General features: G+C 34.2%; 1 long non-coding RNA gene across 4 annotated transcripts in view; it reads right to left on the reverse strand.

Annotated features, from left to right (window-relative positions):
* Positions 1 to 22,583, reverse strand: part of LOC147830026 (uncharacterized) — a 145,160-nt gene that overhangs the window by 23,227 nt on the left and 99,350 nt on the right. For 2 of the 4 annotated variants that reach the window (XR_015443116.1, XR_015443111.1), the window contains one exon: positions 6,165 to 6,302. The exons of the other annotated variants lie outside the window; for them this stretch is intronic. This is a non-coding gene — a long non-coding RNA (uncharacterized LOC147830026). The remainder of the gene's footprint in view (positions 1 to 6,164; positions 6,303 to 22,583) is intronic. 4 annotated transcript variants of the gene reach the window in all.

Raw genomic sequence — 22,583 nt, forward strand, 5'->3', positions numbered from 1 at the left:
CTTTTTTGACTCAGGCCTTAAACTCTAACAAACAAAAATTATCTTCAGGATGTTTTCAATGTGAAAAACAGGGACATATAAAGAAAAATTGCCCTATGTCAAAGAATGAACCATCATTTAATCCAAAAAGCACTACAAAAATATAAGGGACCTGGGCTATGTTCAAGATACAAAAAGGAAAAACATTATGCTAATGAATGTAGATCTAAATTTGATATTGAGGGAAATCCTTTGACAAAAAGAGTAAAGTCAGAAAACTGCTTCCCAGGGGTTATCCCAGTCCCCCAGACAAGTCAAAATTGGGAGATGATGAAGCCTATCAACAATCCTCCTATTCAAAAAACTTCCCTCTTATCACTGTGTCCCACCACCACAGGAAGTGCCACAGTAGACATTCCTGCCTTGGAAGACATTGTCCTCTCACCTGGATACTTACCTGCTAGAGTTTGAATAGGAATTTATGGGCCTCTACCATAAAACTTTTGCGCTTTAATTCTAGGACGGTCTATGCTAACATCTAAAGGTATTATAGTTCCTACAGGACTCATCGATTCTGACTACATAGGAGAAATAATAATATTGACATCTTCTCCTGTCTATTGGCCTATTAAAAGGGGTGATAAAATAGCTCAAATATCAGTTTTACCTTATAAAGCCATTGGATAGTCAGATAAAATGAGAATTGGAGGTTTTGGAAGCACTGGTTTATCTGTAAATTGGGTCAAAAAACTTACTGATCAAAGACCTTTATTAAAAATAAAAATCAATGGCAAATTATTTAATGGATTAGCTGATACCAGAGCAGACTGTTCAGAAAAACACTGGCCTAAATTGTGGCCAATAGTGAAAGAGCCATGTCATACTCAAGGAGTAGGAACACAAAGAATAAAAAAGATTCTAAGAGCTGCTCATATATATAGGGCTGAAGAGCCAAAAGGACAATTAACAACTATTAGGCCTAGGATTATGCCATTACCTATAACTTTATGGGGAAGAAAATTATTACAATAATTTCATGCCCATCTTGTTATACCTTTTCAAAACTCCTACTCTAAAGAAAGTCAAAAAATGATGGAAAAAATGGGTTACACCCCTGGTCTGGACATTGGACAAAATGAACAGGGATTAATTACTCCCATTCCCAATAATGGACAAAGCCCAAATGACAAATCCGGTTTAAGATATTTTGGATAGGGCCATTGTAAAGTCTCCAGAACCCATTAAATTAAATTGAAAAAATGATGACCCCCTTTGGGTAGATCAATGGCCCCTAACAGCAGAAAAACTGGAGGCTCTTAAACAACTGGTAAAAGAACAATTAAAATTAAGACATATTCAATCATCTACTTCCCCTTGGAATTCTCCTGTGTTTGTTATTTTAAAAAGATCAGGTAGATGGAAAATGCTTACTGATCTCAGAAAAATAAATAATAACATGTTACTGCTGGGAGCTCTGCAACCTGGACTGCCATCCCCGACAGCCACACCAACAAATTGGACTTTAATTATTGTAGATATTAAAGATTGCTTTTATTCTATCCCATTACACCCTGATGATACTGCTAGATTTGCTTTTTCCATTCCCTCCATTAATTTTCAGGTACCTTTAGAACAATATGAATGGACAGTTTTACCACAGGAAATGATAAATTCCCCTACTATGTGTCAAGCCTTTGTAGGTACTGTTTTACAACCTGTCAGACAAAAATTTCCAAGAGCTATGATCATTCAATATATAAATGATATTTTGATAGCCCATATAGATAGACAAAAGGCTTCAAAAAGTTTTTTTGTTGTACAAGAGACATTAACGGAGGCTGGACTTTTTTTAGCCCCACATAAAATTCAACAGACTACACCCTTTGAATATCTTGGTTTTCAAATTACCAATACACAAATAATTCCTAAATCAATTACCATTAATAAAAGTAAATTAAAAACATTAAATGATTTTCAAAAATTGTTAGGTAATATTAATTGGCTCCATCCTGATTCAGTCATTGTTACTGGCAATTTAACAAATTTATTTAATACTCTTGAAGGAGATCCAGATTTAAACAGCCCCAGAACTCTTACTCCAGAAGGTAAAAAAGAGTTACAATTGATAGAACAAGCTTTTAAAAATAATATGCTAACAAGATTTGATCTGGAATTGGCTATAGGGCTCATGATCCTTCCCACTAAATTATATCCTACTAGAGTTTTGATTCAAGATCAAGAAATTTTAGAATGGATACATTCTAAACATAAATATTCTTCTATTAATTCATATGTTAGTATAATTGGTAAATTAATTTTAGGAGGAAAAACCAAAAACAAACAAATATTGGGAAAAGAACCAGATAATGTTATTTTACCATTTACCAAAGAACAATTTGAGGAAACAATAAAAACAGATACTTTACAATTAACACTAACAGATTATTTTGGAAATATAATGTTCCATTACCCTAAAGGAAAAATGTGGAATTTTTTTATCATGACAAAATGAGTTATTAATAAAATCATTGTTACTAAACCCCTTACAAAAACAGAAACTTATTTTTTAGATGACACCAAGGAAAAGCAGGCTGTTATATGGTCACCCAAAGAAAAAAAGGTTATATCACCCCATATCATATGACACAACAAAATTAATTGTTTGCTGTCTTAGCTCTGTTACAATGGAAGCCTAATGTAGCTATTAATATTGTTGCAGACTCAATGTATATGGTTAATTTGATTAATCAATTAGAAACTGCCATTATATGCACTTCTTCATCCATAATACAATTTCTAACTAAAGAGATTCAAGTCTTGATCAAAAAAAGACAACAGCCTATCTATAATACTCATATAAGGGCACATTCCAATTTGCCTGGACCTTTAACTTTTGGCAATGATCAAACAGATAGATTGACATGTCCTAACAAAGATCTAATTTATTTCAACAATGCTCAACAAAAACATGATAGTTTACATACTAATACAGGAAGGCTACATCAAAGATATAAAATTTCATATTCCCAAGCCCTTAAAATTATTAGATCATGTCCAATTTGTTATCCACTACACTTAAAACAAGGGCAAATGGGAATTAATCCAAGAGGTTTAAGACCAGATCAAATTTGACAGATGCATGTTACTCATTATCCTCCATTTGGCAAATTCTGTTATTTACATGTATGCATTGATACTTATTCCAAATTCATATGGGCCTCTGCTCATACAGGAGAATCAACTAAACATGTTATCGTTCATTGATTAAAATGTTTTGCTATAATGGGAGTTCCTGGATCTATAAAAATGGATAATGGGCCTACGTTTACTAGTTTAAAATTTTAAAAATGTTTACAGAAATATCATATTATACAGGTTACTGGCATTCCTTATGATCCTCAGGGACAAGCACTTATAGAATGAGCTCATCATACATTAAAATTACAATTAAATGAAATAAAAAAAGGGAAATATGGGGGAAAGGAAATTGATTCCTTAGGTGAAGAACAATATGTAACCTATAAGAAATTTATGAAGCAATTAATACAAACACCACATCAACTTTTACATATTACTTTACCTTAAATTTTTTAAATTTGCCACAAGGAGACATTGAATCTTGGGCTGAAAAACATTTTTAAAAAATTGAATCAAAATCACCTCAACCAGTCTGGGTAAAATTAGATCATGATAATTGGACACCAGGAAAAATGTTTACAAAGGGGAAAGGATATGCTTATATTTCCACAGATGGCAGAATGACCCTAATCTGGCTTCCTGAATGAAGAATTAAATTCTGGAGTCAAGACAATAACTTGGACAATGGATCTCCAAAAACAAATAGTGCTTAAACAACCTTTAAGCACTATTCCAGAAGGATCAAAAAAAAAAAAGGTCATTCAAAAAAATTAGAAAGCTCCCTCTTAAACCAAAGAGAAAAAGAAAGAAAATGTCTCATGCTTAATACCATTCCAAACTCCCTGATTGGGATATGTTAACTAATCTGTTAACAAAGGCTTGAGACTACATGTCATCCATGGGTCCAGCGCACCCCTGAGCCTAGACGCTCAGTACTTTTCTTCCTTATTATAATATCTCTATTAAATTCATCTACTGCTCAGGTAGGTGTAAGTATGTCAGATTATGATTATTGGGCCCCTCAAAATGGTACTAGTACTATTATAATTAAAGATTGGATAAATGTAAAACCTATAATATACATTCATGATTCCTTTTGGACTTTCCCTCTCTATTCTAACAAAATGTTCTTAGATTCAAACAAAAAATTTTATAAAGTCCAAGAGGTAAAAAGGGAAACAGATGGATTCCTTTTGTTGGGAATGATAATGTTTGCTATATTGACCCATAATTTGACATTTATTATGATCATTATTTTTAAGTCATTGTTTTCTGGAACATTGGCAATATTACTCCAAAAACAATTAGACCTTGCTGGTAATGTTTGTATTCAACTGACACAATCACTTAATTTGTCTGAGTTCTGTTTAGCTGTAGATGTAAATTTACATTATATATTAGGGAGTTGTCTCATCCCGGTGTACACTCCCTTGAGTCTGATACGACCTTATACCCTGTTTAAAGACATCCCAGGAAAAAGTCTTATGTATAAAAATAGTTACAATTGGGGGACCCCCTCTTATTTGAAACTAAAAATGTTATTAAGTTATATACACCTCAGATGATTATGTTAAACAATACACAACGTGCTATATATAAAAATTGTACTACAAAATGTCCAAGATTACAAAGGTAGAAAAAATGGCCTGTACTTGTTTGAGACTCGGTGCTGCCTAAGTCTCTTGGCCATAATATTGCCAGATCGAACTGATTTGATAGCACCCAAAAGAATTAAACGTTGGTCACCCTATACTGAACCAGGATGTGATGATGATGTAGGTCTCTTGACAGATGCTCAAGTGATACCTATGATAACATCTGTGCTTGCTCAGCCTGCCATAGGAATTCACACAGAAAAGGCGGTATGAAAATTGGCATACAAGGTGGTCAAAGGTCTAAACACTACCTCATCTGCCTTGACATTAATTAACCAGGGGTTACAAAAATACCCGACAGGCTATACTAAACAATAGGGCAACAATATTACTCTTGCTCCATCATCAAGGATGTAAGAAAATCAAAAATATGTGTTGTTTTAATATGACTGACAATAGCCCAGGGATTCAAGAAAAAGTAAAACAATTAGAAGAATTGACAGAAAAAAATACATAATAAAAAATTAGGATGAGATTTGTTTCAATGGTTAACCCAATGGTTGCCTAATATGCAATGGTTAAAACAGCTTTTTCTTGTAGTCATAATTGTTACCATATGTTTGTTGTTATCATGTTGCGGCATATAATGCCTACCTTATTGTATGGGATTGTGCCCCCAAAAAGGAATTACTTATATGCTAAAACAAAAACAGAAACCAACTCTATTCCCTTTATACAATAATTAATGGATTTAAGGATGATTTTTTCAATATTATTTCCTCTTTTATTATATTTCTTGCTGTTTTATAAAATTATAGAAAGACCAAACATCTAATTGAGCCAGCATAAGATGTCTACTTTCCTGGCATTTCAAGATCCTGTCTCTTGATCTTCTCAATGTTATAATAAAAAATTTAGCCTAAATAAAATAAAAAAGGGGGAATTTGGGGAAATTTTAGTTATCTAGTTGTAAGAATAAGATCACAAGAAGTTTGTTAACTGAGAAAATTAAGAAATCATTTCTGGGAATTTCCACAAGTCTGTTTGTTCAAAGAATTCCAGGAAACTTTAAGAGATGTTGTAAAAGTTTTATGGGAGAAAAACTTTTCCTAGCTTTCTTAGTAACCATTGTCCGGGGTCAGAGGACTGGGACCCAATGACTCTATGGGTGGTGAGAGAGATACAGTTCACTATGTACATCTGTGATGTTTGTGGTGGGCTGGTGGGCTTGACTTCTGCTGAGGTCGCCCTACTTTCTTGATACTGTCTGATAAGAAGACAGCTGTAGTGTACTCTTAGGTGTATGGATCAGTGCATGGAAACAAGGGACATGTAAATTCGCCTGTAGCTTTTATGAGTCACTTAGAGTCACTTGTTATCACCAGATGTTAAAACCAAAAAGACAATAGCCAGAATGACTAAGCTGCTTTCTTATATGTATAAAAGCCTTACCTTTTTCCTTTGTGACTGTCGAACAGTGTCAGGAGAATAAACTGCTGTTCATCCCTCAGGCTGTCTCCTTTTCTTTCTTTAAAGGTTGATGCTCTCTGGGGTCTCTGGTCTCCCTCTAGAGAGACCACTGACAGGACACTAGAGATTACATGGATAAATATATATGCATACATACATATTCATGGGTTACTATGAATACATATATCTTTCTTGTTTCACAGGAGCATAGAAGCAACAATACTTCTGTATAGACTAGATTATCTAGGGTACAGAATCTAGTTTGTAACACCTTTCTCTATTGAAAATAACTAGGCTCTTTGAAGACACAGTTGGTTCCTGAACTGAAGCAGTAAATACACAACATAAGTTCAGGGCATCTCATAGTGCCCAAAACAAGAAGGGACTCAAAGCCCAAAATGATGAAACATGAAAAAGACAGGAACCAAGTAAAAGGCTCCCCATATCTTAAGCTGGAATAATTTGAACACAAAATAGATATTATTAATTTTTATAGTAACTCAAGTATAAAGTATTTATGAATACACAATAACATGTCTTATTGATAATATGTACTTTTGATATTGGGTGAGAATAGCATTTTACCAATGAAGTCTTCCTTTCATAAATATATTTCCCCAATATACTCATTAGGAAAAAATGAGAAAATTCTTATTGAGGGACATTCCACAAAACACTCAGCCAGTAATTCTCAATTCTTAAAATAACCTAAGCAAAGTAAGTTGTAGAATTATTAAAGCAAAGTTTAAGAAATGGTCACAACCATCATGTGCCTATGAAAGCATAACCACTAAATCCAATACAGCATCTTTGTCAGGATCCTGAAACAGAAGAAGAACATTAAGAGAAAATTAAAGAAATCTGAATGAAACATTGAAAGAAGTTTTAATAATGCACTGATATCCTCTTATTATTTATGATAAACACACCACACTAATGTGCGATTTATATAAAGGGAAATTGAGTATGAGGTATATGGAAACTCTACTGTCTTCACAATAGTTAAAGAAACTTTAAACAGTTCTTAAGAAATTAAAGATGTTGTTGCACACTAACATATTCCAATAAAAGAATTTAAGAAAAAAAGAAATTAAAGATGTAAGACTTGTCCTTCTCTAACAACACTAGAGAACAGTGTTGTTTTGTAGAACATTAGTTTTCACTAGGAGATAAAAACTATGAAGCAATATTAGTGTGATAAGAACTGCATTTATTTAAAAACATTCTATCACATTTTCCATGAAATTTCAATTTCTGTTAGCTTACTTGATAATAGAATATATAAAACATAAAATTTAAGGAAAGGAGATTTTCTTTAAATCCTTCAACACCAAGCAGAAGTGAGTTTTGGTATGTGAGACTCCTGGAGAGCTGAGAAAGAGGAGGAGAAATGGGGCTGGGCAGTGGACACCAAAACATAGATGGTGAACATGTCCAGCAACAGGTGGCTTGGTTTCCACTTCATAAATGGATCATTGCAAGACAATTTCTTTTACACAGACTAATGTGTAAGATAGCAATGAGCTACATCCCCAATCCTTTTTATTTTATTTGAAACAGAGTCTTGCTGAGTTGCCCAAACTGGCCTCCAGCTTTTAATCCTCGCCCTCAGCCTCCTGAGCATGTGGCACCACATTAAGTGAAATATTTCGTCTTTTAATTGATCCCTGGTAACTGTTCATATTAATGGGGTGCAAAACAACATTTTAATACATCTGTACAATGTGTCATGATCAGTGCAGGGAAATTGGCATATCTATCACCTTAGACATGTATTGTTTCTTTGGGTTGGGAGCATTCAGAGTGTTCTCTACTAGGCATTTTGCAATAATCAATAATTTTTTTCTACCTTAGCTACATGACTGTGCTACAGAATATTAGAAGTTATGCCTCTTATCCAGCTGCATCCTCATATCTGTTAAGCATCCTGTCTCCATCCCCGCCTTCCCTACACCTTTCTTGGGCTCTGGTAATCACTGTTCTACTCTCTGCTCCTATGCTCCCTAGATTCAATCCCCAGTGCCAAGGAAAATTAATTATAATTATTTATTAAAATAAAACATTAAGTGAAAATACGAGCCAGTTATTGTAATTCTAGTTACTTGGAAGACTGAGGCAGAAGGATTGAAAGTCAGAGTCCAGCCTCAGCAACTTCATGAGAACTTGTCTCAAAATAAAAAAAATATCTGTCAAAAGGCTGGAGTTATAGCCCCATGGTAGAGGATCCCTGAGTTTGATCTCCAGTACTGTAATTACCATCACATGGCTGGTGGAGAACTGAAAGAATTTATAATTACACTGAAGGAAAACTTTTAAGTCAATAGCATTATTTATTAATTATTCACATCAACTAACTGGGTTAAGTAAGCTTTATGACAAATGTGTGAGTTGTAGCACACCAACATCAGAAGTTAAACGTCTTTCTGCATGAGAACTTACATATTTTAACTACACTTGAGAATATAAATTTCCTTTTAAAAAAAGAAATCAAATATCATAAAGTAAATGAATCATCATAAAATTTGTTGTTATTGTTTAGAGAGAAAATCTCACTATACAGTTCGAGCTGGCCTTGAACTCACTCTGTAACCCAGGCTGGCTTCAAACTCACAGCGATCCTGTTCCCTGTCCCGGTCTCCTGAGTGCAAAGATTTCAGAAGTGTGTCACCATGTCTGTGTTGTCAATACAAACTTAAGCATTCATTTTTTATTTAGATTATTTCTGTTTTGGTGGGGGTTTTTTTCAGTTCGGGGATTGAACTCAGGACCTTGTGCTTACGAGGCAGGCACAGTATCACTAAGCTAAATCCCCAGCCCTGTTTTTTGTTTTTTGAGACAGGCTCTCACTATGTAGTTCAGGCTGACCTTGAACTCACTACATAGCCCAGGCTGGCCTCGAACTTGTGGTGATTCTCCTGCCTCAGCCTTTATTTGTTTTCTTTCTTTGTTTTTTTTTGTTGTTGTTGTTGTTGTTTTTTACTGAGAATTGAATCCAAGGCCTTCACACACTCCCAAGTCCTCTTTTAAATTTTGAGAAAGCGTCTCACTACTTCACTAAATAACCCGGAGTGCCATTCAGTGGGTTTATCCATACAATGAAAGATTTTTCAAAAATACAAAGGAATGAAGTATTTGACATATTCCATAATATGGATAAACCTTGAAAATATTTTTCTGAGTGAAAGAAGACAGACATAAAAGGCTACATATTGGGCCAGGTATTTAGTTCAGTGGTTCCACTGCCTGCTTTGCAAGCATAAGGTCCCAAGTTCAATCCCTGGTACAAATAAAAAAGAGGGGGGCTACATATTATATACATTAAGTCCCTGACTTACGACCATTTGAGTTGTGAACTTTCACAGTTACAAACAGACCTCAAATTATAAACATTCATAAATGTGAACAAATCGCAGAGTAGCTCACATGTCTACATTACTATTTTAAGGTAACTGTAAAAGTAAAAGTAGTTTATTTTTAGTAAAAAAAAAAAAAAAAAAAAGATAGCAATGAGAAGGAATGTCCTGTTTAAACCGAAAAGTAAAATTCAGACTAATGAAATGATATAGAAGATACAATGTACTGGGTTGTAGACACTTTTGAAATACAAGGAGGATGAAAACTAAGTCACTGGATTGATAAGTACATATTCAAAGATGCACCTGAATTTTTCTGAATTTTGATGTCCTAGAAGAGGTGTGGAGGTGGAAATTTCCGCTAGCATGTTCAGAAATGTCAGAGGGGCATTCAGAGTTTGGGTACTTGCTGTTAGCCAAAGAACACCTACTGCCACATCAGGGATGAGGTACCAGGAACCAGCAGTGGTGTCCTAAATTCACCTTGTCCTAGGACCTCAGGTTGATGTGCTCTCCATTATTCATGATCTACAGAGACCAGGGTCAGCAGCTGGTAAGATTTTATGTAATAATACGCATTAAATATGAATCCATATGGTAGTTAAAAGCTAACCTATCAAAATAAACAATCCAAATAATTCTCAATTATAAGAAAAATCAAGTAAATATAAGGGAAAAAATCCATGGTTTTCTTCATTTAAGTGTATGAACAGAGCAACAACTCAAAATAATTTCTGCAGTATTTAAAATGAACCAATGGAAACTAGATTTATATAATAAACTAGTATAAATCTAGATTCCACCTGATTCTCCATCTCTGTGATGCAAACATAAATTTCAATTCTAACTTCACCATATCTTCATTATATAAGCACAAGAAAGTTATATACATTCTCTAAGCATTGTATTTCTCCCCTTGAACAATACAAATAATAATATATGCTAACGGTAAACACGTTTAAAATTTAATTCAGGTAACTATAAAGCTTACTTAACAGAGACTGACCTTAGCATTTGTACAATAAATGAAGTTCATTTACTGTTTATTAGTACATTAATTGGCTATTTATACTCTTAAATTTCTAAAATATGATAGTTAATTAACAATAATTATGTAGAGAGAAACCCATAATTGGGTATCTAGTAAAACCTTATTCTCAGTCAAAATGAATTTTTCAAGGTTAATATTTAACCTATTTCTAAAAGTATTTCTAATTGTATTGTATAGAACATGACAAAAATGCATAATAATATTTTATACAATAGGTGTGCTAACACAGTGTCTTACACATAATTTGTCAATAAACAGTAGCTTAATGAAGATTATGATGACACAATTAAAATGGCAATTATGATGATGATAAATGGAGATGAAGAGGAATATGACAGGAAAAGGAGTCAGAGGACATATTTCATAGGTATAATTATACACATTCCGGTCCCACAAATTAATAAGGAAATGCGGGGTTAGAGTCATTGTACACAGAAAATATGGCACAAAATGACAAAAACTAATACAGACTTAGGGGATAATTTTCATGGTGAAATGTTTTCTTTGTGAAAGTTTTTGCAACACATGAAAATATTAATTATTAATTGAAGTTTAAACATAATTCTGTTTAGTGTTAACCCTTTCAGTACATTCTCTCACCAGAAAGTTGGCGCAAATAAGTCTGATTTCTTACTGGGCGCATTAGCTAGAAATGATTTTTGCTCTGGTATTAACTACTTAAAAATGTCAGCTAAATATTGTATGAAATTAGAGAAACTGATATATTTTCCCCTAGGAAAATCAATATATTTATGATGATTAATCAAAAATTAAAATATCTATTCTACAGTCCAGAATTCTACAATTCTACCAACTCACATCCCTTTAAATGGACATCAAGATGATTATATTAAAGATCCCAAAGAGTACATGCTCAAACTATAATGCTGATTTTATTATGGAATATTGAAAGTGTACTAGGGTTTATCATAAGGAATCCATGTATCTTGGGTTGTTTGGTCTGATTCAGGCTTATGTTTTATTTCCATGCCATTCTATTTTCAAAACTCTAAATGTAACATATTGTACATGTAAGAAGATAATGAGCCCATATTAAGGCATACTGAGACAATTTTTGCAAAAATATCAAAAGTAACAAACTACTGCAAATTTTGGAACAAATTAGAAAGTGCCAGTTATAGTTGTATCTGTCTGTAATCCTAGAATTCTTGAGAGGCTGAGGCAGTATGATCATTAATTCTAACCTAACTTGGCAACTTAGTGAAACCCCATCTTAAAATAAAATAAGTACATAAATTTTAAAAGGACTAGGGATATAATTCAGTGCAAAGGCCCTGGGTTCAATCCCCAGTAATGGAAAAAATGAGAATCCCTAAATGGAAACAAAATAATCCATTGGAACCATCAGTTCCATGTTGTGTTCACTAGGATGCTAAAAAAGAACATGATAAGAAAGCTAAACAAATGTTCATTCATATTACGCACAATAATCCCTATAATCACAGTGATCCAGGTGAGTGTATGTGAAATTTAATTTGGCTAATCCTTAATCCAGGAATAAGAAATTTAAAAATTACCTGAATTTCCTGGAAACATGTGAGTTTGAAAAGTTAGCCTAATTACAGTAACTTTAGAATAAAATTGTAACAAAATATGGTAAAACCCATTCTTTTACTCTCAATTTCTATTTCTGATAATGCAAATAATCAATTTCTAAAATGTTTTAACCTATTATTTTACTATTTTTCTATTACTATATATACTGTTATTTTCAAAGGTAAACAATCAATATGTTTGAAAGTAAATCCAATATACTGAAAACCCTTATATCAAGGATTATAGGTTCTAAATAACAATGTCACAAAAAAGCCACACAAAACTTAACTTTGTTTTATTTCCAGGTTCTAGACTGTACTAATAGTGTGGAAAACATTATCGAACACTCAGAAATTATAAATATCTGAGAAATAAAATAATTTAAGATGCAAGGGCAATAATGGAAAGGGATGATGAAAATTTCCTTTAAAAGTATCATTTATTTTAGGTGTACAACAGTTTGATAATAGGTGTTGAATCTAAGAGAAAGGAATAAGGAGAGAGTAGAGAGGGAAAGAGGAGAGAGAGAGACAGAGAGAGAGACAGAGACAGGAACAGAGATAGAGACAGAGCGTGAAAGGATGAAGGATTTGAGAAATATCAATTGCCTTGCTAAATTTGTCCTTCTCAGCACATTGGTGAAGCCTTGCTTTTCTTTTTTCAAGCATTTGTTGTTAGAGGTTCACATTTGAGCTCTGAGGACTTTTGACCTAAGTAACACAAAATTTGCCTCTTCCTGCTGCTCTCCATTAAGCACAAGAATAAATCCTAAAATGATGCACAAGACAAGCAAAAGAGAAGTTATAAAGGCACAACCATAAAGCCAAATGCATTAGGAACTCAGGACCAGAAAAAAAATATAGCAGCATGATACCTTATGTTACCCACCCAACAGAAAAAGTTACCCAGGTCTCAGAAGCCTGAATCAGGAAAAGAAGGAAGCCCAGATGTGCTCATTTTCCTGTGGAATTGGTTGAGTGTCCTGCCAGAAACACAGGCAAAACCAACACCACTTCCAAGAGGGATGGAAAAGCACATAAGGTTATGCTGCCCTTCTCCATTTTCCACTCACTTGAGACTCCTCTTTCATGCCAAGACACTTTGAGAAGCTAAGGAGACAAGCAAAGAAGATCCTGTGAGGACAAGTCCCTTCCCAGGAAATCCACTCTATTTCCCATGGGCAGAGAAAACACTGAAGCAAAACTATCTGGATGGGAAACAACTTTTCTTTGTGCTGCAGACTTCCACTTAGAGGCAACAGACATCATGGACTGGGAAAATCTTTTTTGGTCACTACTCAAGCATGACTAGAAGAGATCAGTGAGACCCCTGTGGCACAAGATAAAGCCAGAAGGCGAAAAGAGCATGACAGAGATTCTGGATATTGTCATTAGTACCACAGCCAGCAGAAGAAGATAAGGGCCTACATGTGTGCTAAACCTAAACAGGTGAATGGTTGCTAAAATAATAAATAAATAAATAAATAAATAAATAAATAAATAAATGTCCACAATGGCCTATTAAAAGAGCCAAAATGTCTAGAATACAAATGAAAATTACACATCATACTAAGAGCTAAAAAAATCACAAATTGAATGAGAAAAATAAGAAACTACCATGAAAATCAAGTTGGGTCAGATGTTACAATTATCTAACAAGTACTGTAATGGGAATTATAGAAATGGAAAGCACAGTAACAAAAATATAATGTGAAATTCACTGGATGTGCTCAATAACAGGATGCAGATAACAGAGAACATAATCAGCAAAACTGAGGACAGATCAATAGAATCCACCCAATCCGAGCAACAGAATAAATAGAATGGAACAAATGAATACCCTCATGCACCTGTGGGAAGATAACAAATGTTTTGGTATTTTTGTCATGAGATTCTGAGGATGAGAAGAAAGCATGTACCTCAAGAGTATTCAAAGACATCACAACTAGAAATTCCCCAAATTCAGAAAAAATATAAACCAATAAGCTAATCAAACTCTTTAAAGAATAAACTCCAAGAACCCAGGTCAAAACTCATCATAAACAAACTTTTAAAATCAAAAATAGGGACTGGGGCTATTGCTCAGAGGTTGAATGTTTGTCTAGCAAATGTAACTCTCTGGGTTCAATCCCCAGCAGCATGAAGTATAAAAAGAATAAAGAGCTAAATGCTAAAGATAAAGAAAACAAGTAAAAAGCAGCCAGAGAGAAGCATAAATTGGCTATAGACGAATACCAATTTAAAGGACAGCAGAAAACATCTGAAACTATAATCCAGAGAAAGAGGCACAATTTTTAAGGGCTAAAAGGATTATCAACCACAATTTCTATATCCACTGAAATTATCCTACATAAATCAAGGAAAATAAACATCTAGATACCGAAGACGCAGGAAAAAAAAAAAAAAAAAACTAAAAGAGGAAGGGAAAAGATTGCTAGCAGATCCACCCTTAAACAATGGCTAAATTTCTTCAAAGGCAAAGGGAATGGCCGGGAAAAGTACTTGAAACTTTAGGAAGGAAGGAAGAATAATGAACAGAAGAGGAATGTGAGTAAACAGTCGGCTCTCCTACTTATGTGCTGCCTAAATGAGTCATGGTGTGTGAAAAAAAAATTATTACACCATCTGAAGGTGATGTTTAAAAGTGGAGGCAGTAAAGCAACCTAAAGAGAAAAGTGCTAAAACACTGACATCAGTTACAGGTTTCACAGTTCATCTTCAAATTTTAATCCCAAGAATAATCAGTAAGATGTCCACTGACAGAGTATGCCTATTTAGCCAAATCCTTGTTTTCAAGATCGCCATGAAATCCTTCAATCCTACTTGTCTGCCTAATGTCTATGCTTTCTGTGTGTTCTGAATGAAGCTCCCTTCCTTTCTAAGATCTCTGGCTACTCCAAACTTTGATGATAAATAAAATTCTATAACAGATATCATTTGTCCACTTACTAAAATGATACTGTATGAAACTGTAAATTCTTACCTACATATTCATGCCTGTCATGCCTTCTCAAGTAGTTTGGAAAGTTTAGGTTGTTTTAAAATTTCTTTGTCAACTTTGTGAACCCTTAATCACTAATACATTGTCAGGCATGTGCATAATATACTTTTAAAATTAATAACCAAATAACTAACTAATGCTAGTGTTTGTATAAAGCCTAAATATTATCTACTTAAAACAGCTCACATTTCAGAGATGAGAATATTGAAGTTATAGAATTAAGTGCATAGAATAACAGTATAAAAAACAACTAATCTAAAATGTATGAAAACTTAATAGTGAGTTAGCACCTTAGGATGATACCAACTCATGATTCACTTACACTTCTCTATTCCCAGACCAGCACCAGCAGAAGCTGGACATAAGATATGGCATTAGTGTAAGTCTTACCATCTGAGCTTTAGAGGGGGCTGAAAAAAAATGATACCAACATTTGAAAATCTAGAAAAGGCACATACAAATTATAATGACATCTTTATTGACTGTTTTATTTTTAAGTACTTTATATATAAGGGCCACAATAAAACTGTCACGTTTCACATTTGAAAATGTACTCAGAGTCCCTGAAAATAAGACTAGTAAGAAGATGAAGCTAGAGATAGAAATTAATTGCATCACTCTATTGATCCAATGATTAATTTCCAAGAATTTATTTCTTTTGTTGTTGTTGCTGTTGTTGTTTTTTGCTTAAATTCTTTTATTTGTGCATTTTAGGTATACAATACATTTACATTTATCATTGGGTGCTTGTACCTGTACATGATGTATCTTGGTTCTTATTTTTTCCCCATTACCTGTGCGGCCTTCAACCCCTCCACCCTTCCCTATTTACATAGACTTCATTACCACTTTTTTTTCTTTTCTCATTTTTCCTGCGGAAATCAGTATGGAGATACTTCAAAGAACTAGGGCTAGAGGTCCCGTTTGACCCAGCTATTCCCCTGCTGGGTATCTTCCCAAAAGAATTAAAAGAATCATACCACAGTGATGTATGTGCACCCATGTTCATAGAGGCACAGTTTGTAATAGCTAAAGCTTGGAAACAGCCCAAGTGCCCATCAACTGGAAACTGGATAAAGAAGATGTGGTTTTTTTATTAAATGGAGTACTACTCAGCCATAAAGAATGAGAAACTAGAGACATTTTTAGCTAAATGGATGCATATTGAGGCCATACTCTTAAGTGAAATAAATAGGATCCACATGTTTAAATACCAAATAGTTTCTCTAGTGTGAGAAACTGAAAGTGTAAATAAGGATTAAAATGATTAAAATGAATAATTGATAATTTAAAATAAGAAGAGAAGGTCCAAAGGGGTAGGGGTTGTGGGAAGGAAAGGGGGAAGGAAAGAAGGGAAAGAATTTATTTCTTTTGAAAATTCAAGCTGCTTGTCTCACACAGATTAACAGTGAAGTCTTTTCTCCCTTCTTCCCTTTATGGCTTTTAAACATGGGTCTACCTTTAGAATATTCATTCAGAACACAAGAGATGACATTAGGATAAATAATAAACTCAGGGCAATAAGATAGTAGTAACCTAAATTATTGGTTTCTCTTCTTAAATAAAAGGACTGAAAATGCTTTTGAGTGTCAGCATTGCTTCAAGTCTTCATTATGCTGTCCTTAATATCACCACATGTTGACATCACTTGTCTAGCATGGATCCATCTTCATCTAGTTCTCCCAGGCTTAAATAAAGATAATGATTTAACTTCTGTCCTGCTGTCTCATGGCCTTAGCTACTGTAAACCAAATTATATGCACCTTCACAGGAAAGGACCAAATGATGAGACCATAAGTTTATACTTAGAAAAATGCACAGTTCTCTATGGAAACCACAGTGTTCAGAGGAATAGGTGTGTCCTGAAAGTGATGTTGCAGGAGACCCCTGGTAAAATTCATCTCCAGAGGTTTTAACCCTCTTAATATTCATTATATGCTTAGTGTTTTATATTTCCTCTCTCAACTGAAAAAGAAATGGCAAATTTGTACTGTTAACTGTTATTCTTCTTAAGTGAAATGAGTATTTTTCACACATTTTTAAAGAAAAAAATTGTCTTGTTGAAAAGTAGCAGATATCCCTTAGAAAGTTGCAATGATCAACTACCTTGAAAATTCATGCCATCTTGCTGTTTAACATTACATCTAAAATGTGTCCATTCATTCATTAGCTTACTTCTGTCACTCTGCTAAGCACTAGTAGCAACTAGGTAACAAAACACAAAAATCCTTTCCCTGTCTATGTAGAAATAGATGTGACTCATTTATTGTTCAAGAATGTGTTATTGAATCCTCAACCATTTGTGTAGGTCCGGTGGTCTCTTTAGTGTTGATTTTAAGTTTCATTCCATTATGATCTGATGGGATACATGGAATTATTTTAACTTTTCGTATGTATGAAGAATTGTGCTATGGTCTAAAATGTGTTCTATTTTGGAGAAAGATCTGTGGGCTGCTGCAAAGAATGTTTTCTGCTGTTGTGTTAAACAATCTTTAGATATACATTAAATCCATTTGATCTATAGTGTATTTTAAAACCATTGTAGAGGTCATATCAACTGTGGAAAAACTCATATCAACTGCACACTAGGATAATTTGCTTCTTCCATTCCTATTTTTAATCCCTTTCATTTTCTTTTTCTTGTGCCTGATTTCTCTGGCTAACATTTTAGGTTGATATTGAATTGGAGTGTTGAAAGTGGACACCTTTGTTCTGTTTCTGATTTTAGATGAAATGTTTTCTGTTTTTTCCCAGTCAGTATGATACTGGTTGTGTTTGTCATATATGACTTTGATCAATTTCTGGTAAGATACTTCTATACCTGTTTTCAACAGGATTTCTATCACAAAAAGATGTTAAATTGTTGAGAGCTTTTTCTGCATCTATTGAGATGATCCTGTGCTTTTATTCTCCTTGATTCTATTCATGTGGTATGTTATATTTATTGATTTATGTATGTTGAATCATCTTTGCATCCCCCAAATGAAACCATCTTGGCAGTGAAAGATCTTGACAGTGAGTTATTGCCTTCTGTTTGCAAGAATCTTATTGAGGATTTCTGCATCTATGTTCATCAAGAATATTGGTCTACAATTTTCCTTTATTGTTGACTCCATATCTGATTTTGGTATCAGGGTAATGCTGGCTTCATATAATTAATTTGAAAGCATTCCTTCCCTTTTTCTTATATTCAAAAGTTTGAGGAACCTTGGTATTGGTTCTTCTCCAAAGTTTGGAAAAAATACAGCAGCAAATCCAACCAGTCCTAGGCTTTTCAGTTCAGGGTATTTTTTATTACTCCTTCAGTTTCATTGCTTGATATTAATCTGTTCAGGCATTTTATACTGCTTTGTTAAAATTTGGTAGCCCCTTTGTGTCAGAAATTTTTTCAATTGTTTTCTAGATTTTCAATTTATTCAAATTTATTTTTTCAAAATAATTCCTAATAATTCTTTCAATTTCAGTGGTATTAGTGAAGAAAAGAAAGTGCCCAGAATCTGTCTCCAATGAAACGATAGTTGTCTGCGAGGAAAATACAAGAAGTATTTAATTATGCCAAAATAATAGATGAACAGGGGTTGGCAGTGTGTTTTATGCCCGGCCCTCACTGAGTTAAGGAGGAAGTGAAGAGCAGGACAGTGTCCTTTCTACCCCCAAGGCAGTAGAGGGATAAGCTCCTGTCACCAGGGCCTGGAACCAAAACCTGCTACCTAATACTCTAACAGTGGATCCATTTTCAGATACTGTACTTGTAACACAGCCATTGAACCTCAGAGAGCAGAAAGGAGAAAACACCAACCCAAGCATTCTCTACTCTCAGAGTGAGTGAAAAGCAAGTGGAACACTGTATGGAATCCTGCAGGAAGTGATCCAACCAGAACATAGTCTATTAAACTGTAGAGTTTTCAAAGTACTGTAGCAATGCCCTGTGCATTATGATAGCTTACTTGTCACAGGAAGACAGGACAGACCATATAGACAGGAAAGACTGGGTATATAGACTATAGTCTACATATAGACAGGAAAGCCTGCTACTCACAAAACTTCAACTAAAACAATGGAGAAAGACTCCATTTAAATATGCAAACACCAGAACCAAAACCTGAAATCACTAAGAGAAAACAATGAGCAACCATCCTGGGTTACTTCAAATGAAATGATAATATTCTATCTGGGAATTAATATAAATGCTAAATAAGAATTTCTGAAATGGAAAATATATATATATATTCATAACATTTGTAATAAATGAACTAAAACATCAAAGCAAAATCCTAAGTTTAGAGCTTTTGAGAAAGGGAAGAATGAAAGCATTTCAAAGTTTCACAGGGTAGGAGAAAGGAGTAACAAAATGATTTTTTAAGAAAGTTATTGCCTTTCTAGGCTGAAGGGAAAGACTATGAGAACTCCGTCATGTAAATAGCCACTTCCTTTCCTTATTATAGTAAAGAAATACATATATGATTATGACCAAGGGAAAAAGGAAGGCAGCCAGTGAGAATAAATACAATGGCCTTGCAATACTTCCTCTAAGCAAAAGCACACTTGAGGGCAGAAGGGCACTGTATTAATGACTTCCCTGGACAATCAGCACCAATGGGACTGTTTGGGAGCAATCTAGAAGCATGACTAACCAACCAAGAGAACTGAAAAGAGCAGCAAAATAAATTAAAGAATGATGTCATTGAACCAGCCAAAATGAAAAAGGAAAGAAAAAAATTCAGGAGCCCAGACCAGCATAAGCAGTAAACAAAAAGAATGAAAGAATAAAATCAAATGTATTGGGCATCACAAATTGTGAGCAAGAAAATAAATTCCATTCAAACACAAACTGCTATATTGGTTTAAAGGGAAAAAAATCACCTTTTTATAAAAATACATGCAAAAGAAAGTGTGAAAGCAGAACTAGAGAAAACAATCCAAAAATTCATTTGGAACCAGAAGAGACCTAGAATAGCAAAAGCAATTCTAGGCAACAGAGACATGGCTGAAAGTATCACAATCCTCAACTTGAAACTATACTGCAAAGCAACTGTGATAAAAATAGCATGGTAATGGCAAAGAAACAGACCCAAGAATCAGTGGAGTAAATAAGAAGATGCAAAAACAACTCCAGACATACTCAGCCACCTCATCTCTGACAAAGGAGCCAACTACCCTCACTGGAAGAAAGATAGCCTATTTAATAAACGGTGTTGGAAAAACTGGATTTCAACCTGCCAAAGATTAAAACTAGACCCATATCTATCACCATGCACTAAACTAAGATCAAAGTGCATTAAAGATCTAAATATTAAAACAGAAACACTAAACTTGCTGGAAGATAAATTAGGTAGAACTCTTGAAGACATTGGCATAGGAAAAGACCATGAACAAAACCTCAGTAGCCCGGGAACTAGCACAGAGATTCAACAACTGGGATCTCACCTTATTAAAAAGCTTCTGCACTGCAAGAGAAACCATCAACAGAGCTAAGAGACAGCCTACAATGTGGGAAAAAATTTTTAGTCCTTAGACAAAGGACTACTATAATATTAAAGAACTGAAAACAATCAGACCCCCCAAATTCAAAGACCCAATTCAAAAATGGGAATCTGAAATGAACAGGCATTTCTTACACAAAGAAGTAAAATCAGCAAATAAACATATGAAAAAATGTTCAACATCACTGGTCATTCAAGAGATGCAGATGAAAACAGCACTGAGATTCCATCTCACCCCAGAAAGAATGGCTGCTATCAAGAAATCAACCAATGACAAATGCTGCCTGGGGTGTGGGGAGAAAGGAACCCTTCTCCATTGTTGGTGGGAGTGCGGTCCGCTGCAACCACTGTGGAAATCAGTATGGAGATACCTCAAATAACTAGGGCTGAGGTCCCATTTGACTCAGCCATTCCCCTGCTGGGTATCTTCTCAAAAGAATTAAAAGAATCATACCACAGCAATATATGTGCACCCATGTTCATAGCAGCACAATTTGTAATAGCTAAAGCTTGGAAACAGCCCAAGTGCCCATCCACTGGAAACTGGATAAAGAAGATGTGGTTGGTTTGTTTTTTAATAAAATGGAGTACTACTCAGCCATAAAGAATGAGAAACTAGAGATATTTATAGCTAAATGGATGCATATTGAGGCCGCACTCTTAAGTGAAATAAATAGGACACATATGTGTAAATAGCGAATAGTTTCTCTAGTGGGAGAAACTGAAAGTGTAAATAAGGATTAAAATGAATAATTGATCATTTAAAATAGGAAGAAAAGGTCCAAAGGGGTAGGGGAAGTGGGAGGGGAAGGGGAAAGAAAATATTATGAGAAAAGGAAAAAAATGGAAACAAAGTCTTTGTAAATAGGGAAGGGTGGAGGGGTGAAGGGAGCACAGGGAAAAGGGAAAAAATAAGAATCAAGATATATCATATTCAGATACAAGCACCCAATGATAATGTAAATATATTGCATATCTAAAATGTACCAATAAAAGAATGTAAGCAAAAAAAAGAGAAAGTGTGAAAGGGAAACATTAAAATAGTGGGGCAGACAAATAAATATCAAAAAATGAAAATTAAAAGCAGACATAAGCCACAATGGTGAAATGAAATTAAAGTTAAAATCACTACAGATATTAAAGCAATATATAGGGGAGGGAGGATAAATACTCTGAATAGAGAAAATATACCAGTCACAACACACAAAACAAATGACCAGTTACATTGGTTAAACAACAACTGTCTTGTAAATAAACATTCATAAAAGTTGTAACTCTAGTGGGGGATTTTAATACATCTCTTCAGAAGTCTGAATAACAATAGAAGACATAAAGAATTGAATAGTACAATAAACACACTTGATTTAGTAAACAAGCAGATCTTTATAATGTGTGAATGAGCTGTAATCCCTGCACTCGGGAGGCTGAGGCAGGAGGATCACTGAAAGTTCAAGGCCAGCCTGGGTTACATAATGAGTTCAAGGCCAGCCTGAACTACAAAGGGAGACCCAGCCTCAAACAAACAAACAAAAAAATTTAAAAAATTACCTCTGAATGAGTATGCACCTGTTTTACTGAATCTGAGGAGTCTTTTGCAAGTTAACCCTGCATTTTGATAGGAAGAACAATTTAACAAGAAACATATTTTCCTGACTTTTTTTTCTGGTGGAATCCAATAAATTAAATCATGTAATGTGTTTCAGATAAGAGGTAATAAACTTATTTGCCAAGATAAATATATATATATATATAATAAAGTGAGCAAAAGGAGTAATTATTTAGATCTTTTGAAATTTTCTCCTCAGTTAAGTACTGTAGAGGAAACTGAAATTACAATAACTGCTCATAAGGATATAGCATGTATAAAACTGTTTGTAACTAAAGAATAAAGATTAAGATCAAAAGTAATTATATGTGCACTATGAAGCAAAAAAAAACAAGTAAAAAGAAGCAAGTA

This window comes from Heterocephalus glaber, unplaced genomic scaffold (assembly GCF_053883595.1).
Source record: "Heterocephalus glaber isolate CG9 unplaced genomic scaffold, H.glaber_assembly_v1.0 deba00000331, whole genome shotgun sequence".
NCBI classification, from domain to species: domain Eukaryota; kingdom Metazoa; phylum Chordata; class Mammalia; order Rodentia; family Bathyergidae; genus Heterocephalus; species Heterocephalus glaber.